Consider the following 7,355-nt stretch of genomic DNA (forward strand, 5'->3'; position numbering starts at 1 on the left):
AGCCCTGCCAACACTTCAGTTTTGGCCTGGTGAGAGCCACTTTGGACTTCTGACCTACAGAACTGTAAGATAAAAAATGCGTGTGTTCTAAGGTGCTAGTTTGTGGTAATTTGTTACAATATCTGTAGAAAAGTAATACATCGACTAAATCTGGAATGAAAGCTAAGACCCATGCCTCTTCACTTGTGAATCCCAGTACCTTGTATGGGATTGATTTTTACTTCGAGTAAATGTTGGATGAAGAAAGGAAGGTTAAAAGAGAAGGAGAGAGAGAGTATTTAAGGTTCTTGGATCCCAATTCCAGTTAGTGAAACCCCAAACAAAGGAGATTCTATCCTCATGGAGCTTGGGGCCCAGCACAGTGGCACATGGAAGCATTCTGGTTCCCCAAACTGGAAGCTTTCTGAGCCCTCTCCTTTTGGGTTGTTTTGGGAGACTTTATTACATAGTCAGGATTGATTAACTCACTGGCCATTGGTGATTGATTCATCTTCTAGCCTCTTTCTCTTCCATGGAAATAAAGGGGTGGGACTGAACATTCCAACCCTCTATTCCATGATTGGTTCCCCTGGCAACCAGCCTCCAACCTTAGGTGCTTTCCAAAAGCCATCTTCAATAACGTAAACCCAGTTGTGGTAGAAGGGGATTTGTTATGAATAATAAGACAGCTTTTTCACCTTTATGGTTCTGAAGTATGTTTTCAGGAACTGAAAACAAGAGACAAATATTATAACCAAAAATTCTCCCATTGCTCTTATCACTCAGGAAATTCCAAGGGTTTTAGGAGCTGTGAGCCAGGAACTGTGGATAAAGATCAAATATATGTGAGAAATATATTGTGGTCATCTGAATGACCACATATATGTATATTTCTTTTTTTTTTTTTTACATATGTATATTTCTTATTATAAATCACAGCATCACAGGAAAACATAAGTCTTCATTTTCAAAACATAAATATTTTTGGAAAAGTGAAAGAGAAATTTTATAACTAGTCAGGGAATCAACAGTAGGCATAGAATTGGTGAGACAGAAGAGTGGAATGGAAGGTCAACATGTTGCAGCTAATGTTTGGAGAGCTCTATTGTGTCATTCTTCTGATTGGATGTAAACACTCTAACATGCCTCAATAGTTTTTGCCTTGTATCCCATCTACCAAGCCACTCTTTGTGAAACAAAAGTCTTTTTGCAAAAGACTTTTAGTGTTGTTATTCTTGCATTTCACATAATTAATAGTTTTAGAGCATTGTTGATTTGCATAGTTTATCCTTTATACTCGTATTGCTAGTACAGAATTAAATCTTATAATCTTACTCAAATGAATAATGAATCTTATCACACATGTATACTCTACCATCACCCTAGAGGAAGTCCTTCTTATTTGTTTTCAAGTTTTCAACTTGTGAAATACATCACAGCTACCAAAGGTTTACAAAAATGTATCTATACAGTTAAATAATCACAAATTAATCTCAGATATACACACTCAGTTTAAGAAATTTAGAATATTGTCAGAATTTCAGAAAGGTCCTATGTGTTTCTCCTCAGTCATACACTCCTCCTTTCCCCAGAGATAAATAACACCCTGAACTTTTTTATGATTCCCTTACCATTCCTTATAGATGTCCCATATTTGTACGTATTCCTAAACAAAAATCAGGTTTTATATGTTTTTGAAATTTGTAGAAATGAAATATTCTATCAAAACAATACACAAGAGAATTTATGTAGATACACACAAACTATATATTTAAATATATATATATATATATATGTATATATCTATCTATCTATATATATATATGTATAAAATTAACAAGGTAATATACAAAATACTCTTGAGGATTTTTTTTCCAGTAAACATTATGTACTGGTGGTTCTTACATGCTGACAGAGTTGTAATTGACTCATTTTCATTGCTCTACATGAATATGCTGCAATATATTTATTAAACTCTTAATGAAGATTTGAGAGGTTTCCAGGATTTTACTGATACAAATAATACTGAGCAAACATTCATATGCATGTTTTCTGGTGCATGTGTGGAGAGTTTCTTTAGGGACTATACCAAGGAGCAGAATTGCTGGGCCATGGAGTATGTGCTCGTGAAAGTTTATTAAGCCTTGCCATTGTTTTCCAAAGTGGTTTCACGAATTTCATCTTTATTAGTTTTTCTGTTTAAAAAGATTCCTAACTGGTGTTTCTACCTCCAGTTTTTCTCTAAATCAATCTATCCTGTCCACTACCATTAGTCTTGTCTTCTTAAAAATGCTACTTTCGGTATATATATTCTTTCTCACATCCTGAACACTCAAGAACCTACTAGTGAGGGGAAACAGAGCTTTGCCACCCATAAATATGTCTTTTTGGGGATATTGATTATTTTCAGTTGGTTATTTTTAAGGAAAAAAAAAGATTCAAGAAGAGCCTTTTACCTCCTCTTTAATTGCTTAAAATAATTCAGATAGAAAAACCTCCTAAAAGGGAGTTATCACCTTAACATAATATGAACTAACTGTGGCAGACAGGGAGGAACCTTGCAAAGCCATGTTGTTAGACTTCCCTCTGTGTCCCATTGTTTCTGGGTAGCCCAGCAAGAATTTGTTTACCAAATGTTTACTCTTTCATCTACCTGTGAATTGCCTGCTTTCCCCTTCAAGTCCCGGAGTCTGACCTCCCTCTATTTAGTCCAAAATAGCATATAACCGTAACTACCCGGTTTGTCCTCGGAGCCCATATTCTTACAGAACCTCCATATGTACTTATGTAATAAATTTGGTTATTTGCTCCTGTTAATACGTTTCATGTCAATTTGATTATTACATTAGCCAGAAGAACTTAGAAGAATAGAAGGAAAATTGTTTTTCTTCCCCTACAATAGCAACTTGTCTATATTAACAATTCCAAACTCTTTTGACATCTATTCATATTCACCACTTGGCAGTGTAAACTTTCTGTGCTATATAGGCTGATCTTTATCATTTTGCCCCCTTAACGCATGTTCTTTTTTGCCTTTGAAGTTTTGCTCCTAAAATCTCCCTACCCAGAATCCATCTCTTTCCTCTCTGCTTCCTGAGTACTATGCATTCTTCCTTTGTTGTGATAACTTCCCTGGCAGTTTCCATCTGCATTCTCTAAAGTCTCCTAGCACTAAGAACATGCTATTCAGTCATTCATTAACACACAATTTGGGGGTTCATATTATATGAATTTGTTAAGTATGCAAGGACAAAAGCCCAGGGCCCTAAGATAGTTAAGGAGCTTGCTTTCAGAAAAATGTGCCCATTAGTTATGCATCATTCTTCATGCAGAGGCTGGATGACAGTTTGTCATGGGTGCTTGAGGGAAGCAAAGGTTACCTGGTCAGTTGGACCTGATCATTACCACTGTCCCCTTTAATGTATGATTCTGTGGCTCTATGACTTGCCATCAGAGATCTGGTATGGAGAGACCTCTACATTTTGATTCTAACCTTCCTTTCCCCCTTTATCTCTCACCAGGCACTGAAAGGATCCTTTCCTCTAGTCCAATTGGTCTTCTTCCTATCTTCCAAATTCACTTTTCCTGTCTGTTTCCAAGTCTCTTCTTTGGCACCTCCCTCTAGGACCTTAACATTCCACCTTGCTCTCCATCGTCAAGAACTCTTTAGAAAGCATTTCCTAGCCTTCTTAGCTTAGTATGGCCCTCTACTCTCAAAGAATTTTTGGTGCTCAACATATATTAAGTTAGCTATCTTTTTGTGTATAAATGTGAAAATCAGGAACCATGACTTAAGGTCGGGTGAGCACAGTGTCTTGAACAGTGGTGTTATTCAAAGACTAGCTCTTGATTGACAGATAATGGGTACTGCTGACATAACTCTGATTCTGGTTTCTATTTTGGTTTTATAGATGGCAGATGTATTTTGCATTCAAGCTTATATTTCCTACGCTGGATTAAGTCACACAGAAAGATTTATGCTTGAATCTTTAACTGGAATATTGTTTTGTTATGGTTATTTTTGTTTTGTTTTACTTTTCCAGCCTACTAGTATTAAACACAGAATGAAAATCAGGATTTGGGACACATATAATCCATGGGTGTTGCCAGATTTCTATGTATATCCACAGTCGGGATATTTGCCATCTGTGATATTTCAATATAATACAGGTCCCCTATTTCTGACCTAATCTTTAAGCTTTTTGAGCATTTTTAATTGTTTTCTTTGTGTTAGACCTAAGAAAGACCAGCTTCTGATGTAAGGTGGTTTGACCTAAGATTAGTGAAAAAAATTGTATCTTACTTAGTTTTCAAATCTTGGTATTTTTAGACACATAAATTTTCTTTTAAGCCTAGCTTCATTTAAATGCTAATGTCTGTTTTCATGTGGCCAGTTTCTTGTTCTACTCTGTATATCCTCAGAGCTGGTCTGAGTGTGGAGATTCCATTCACTTCAAAGGAAACTTTATGCTTAGATCCGCTCCACAGGGGTGCTCAGATGAAGACAAGAAATGATCCCTATAGCTACCCCCACCTCCCGCATTTGTATGGAAAATAAAAAGAAAGATTTCCCAATGTACTTAACATTCTCAATAATTGAATCAGTACTGCATACTGGAGCATTCATACACTATTGCTAGTTCACAATCTTAAAAAGCCTTTTCATCACTGGGGCATTAAAGGTATGTCGGGATGGTAGGATATCCTAGTTTGCCTATTACTTTCTACACTATATACTGTGTTATTACTTTCATGTACATATACTGAGAATAATTTCATGCTGTGGGAGATAATTGACAACATGATAGATAGACATACTTTATATGCAAAAAATATTTTAAAGGCAGAACAAGATATATTATTTATTTATTTATTTATTTATTTTTTAAGATATATTTTTTAATATGGTCATATAGTAGCTATTAAATGTCCAGTAGGTGTTTCTTCAGTGGTTTGAAAATTGCAGTTAATCCTATTTTAATCTGCTTAGATTTAAAAATTTTCTCTTCTGTTTTTTTTTTTTTGGGTGGGGGTAGCCTTAAAATATGTATGATTTAGAGCTCATCAATTTGGAGATAGGAAATGATTATTTAAATTGCCAATATTCTTTATTCTCAAAATTAAGTGGCATTTTCCATTAATTTAATATTTATAATTAAGAACTTTTTTCTTTCACAGTATTGATATGACTTAAGAAGACTGTTTAGGTACAACTAATTTGAATTGGAAAAATAGTAATTAACATTACTATTAACATTAGTAATTAACATACTAATTAGTAATTAACAAATAGTAATTAATATAACTATTAACATTACTACTGTCAGTTGATTTTTCCTTAAAATTTATAAGCCACTTTTACATCCAATACTTCATTGGAAACTCACAAAAATTTTTTTTTGTGTGCCAATATGAAATGAAATTAATTTTATGATCTCCCTTTTATGTATGAGGGAACTGAGGGCTAGAGAAATCAAGAACTCACCCAGGAACTATAGAGCTGGAGAGTAACACAGCTGGGATTCCAGTCCTCATTTTGTTCCTTCTAACCCCAAATTCTTGACTATACACTACTGCCTGTAAATGGTAGATGGGCCTTTAAAAGGAAAAGGTTTTGAATCCTGCTTTTTATTCTAATAGCTACTTTGTGTAACTGACTCTCCTTCCCTGTGTGAAGAAGTGGTGTGTTTTATAAAAATTGTATATAAACACAGTTTATTAAATATAAAATCTATGCACAGATTTTTGTCTGCTGGCATTTAATCTATAACAAAAATAAAGATGATCATAATGACTATATTAGATGTTTGGGTAATAAGGCCAAATGGATCCTGTTGCAGGAATTTTTCTTTTTTTTTGCTTTCTTTCCCGGGATAATCTGGTTTAACTGATTCTTATAAAGTAATTATAAAGTAAAGTCCATATTTTTATAATGAATTCATCATCTGATTCATCTTAATAAGTGTTAGTACCATCACCTTTTGGACTTGTATGGAAGTTTGAGATAAGAAAGATAAGAAAGATACATTTTTTTTGTTTTTCAATTGTAGTAGACATGCAATATGACATTAGTTTCAGTTGTACAGCATAGTGGTTAAACATTTATATAATTTATGAAATAATCCCCCTGATAAATCTAGTAGTCACCTGATACCATGCATAGTTATTACATTTTTGCCTATATTCCCTAAGATATATTTTTTATATCCTAGTGACTTATGTAAGTGCCAATATGTACTTCTTAATCCCTTCATCTTTTTCACCCATCTCTTCAATCCCCTTGCCCTCTGGCAAACATCAGTTTGTTTTCTGTATCTATGAGTTTGCTTCTGTTTTGTTTATTTATTTTGTTTTTCTAGATTCCACATATAAGTGAAATGATATGTTTGTCTTTTTTGTCTGACTTATTTCACTTAGCATAAGATTTCATTTTTTTATGGCCAAGTCATACAAGTATATACAGAGGGTGCCAAAAAAATGTACACACATTTTAAGAAGGGAAATGTATACACATTTTAAGAAAGGAAAAAAAACTGTATTAAAATTGTGATACTCAATATATACCAATAACAAAAAGTGAATATAAATCATGTGTATACATTTTCTTGGCACGTGCAGAATATGTACCACTTCTTCTTTATCCGGCAGTTATCGATGGACACTTAGGTTGTTTCCATATCTTGACTATTGTAAATAATGCTGCAGTGAACATAGGGAGGCATATATCTTTTCAAATTAGTATTTTGGATTTCTTCAGATAAATACCCAGAAGTGAGATTGCTAGATCATACGGTAGTTTTATTTTTATTTTTTTGAGGAACCTCCATATTGTTTTCCATAGTGGCTACACCAATTTACAGTCAACCAACAGGGCACAAGAGTTCTCTTTTCTTTTCTTTTTTTTTTTTATTAATTTTATTGGGGTGACAATTGTTAGTAAATTTACATAGATTTCAGGTGTACAATTCTGTATTACATCGTCTATAAATCCCATTGTGTGTTCACCACCCAGAGTCAGTTCTCCTTCCATCACCATATATTTGATCCCCTTTACCCTCATCACCCACCCCCCCACCCCCTTACCCTCTGGTAACCACTAAATTATTGTCTGTGTCTATGAGTTTTTGTTTCTCATTTGTTTGTCTTGTTCTTTTTGGTTTATATACCACATATCAGTGAAATCATAGGGTTCTCTGCTTTTTCTGTCTGACTTATTTCACTTAGCATTATTCTCTCGAGATCCATCCATGTTGTCACAAATGCTCCTATATCATCTTTCCTTAACGCCGAATAGTATTCCATTGTGTATATGTACCACAAGGAGTTCTCTTTTCTCCACATCCTCACCAATGCTTGCTGTTTGTTGATTTATTGTT

This window comes from Rhinolophus hipposideros (assembly GCF_964194185.1).
Source record: "Rhinolophus hipposideros genome assembly, chromosome: 7".
NCBI classification, from domain to species: domain Eukaryota; kingdom Metazoa; phylum Chordata; class Mammalia; order Chiroptera; family Rhinolophidae; genus Rhinolophus; species Rhinolophus hipposideros.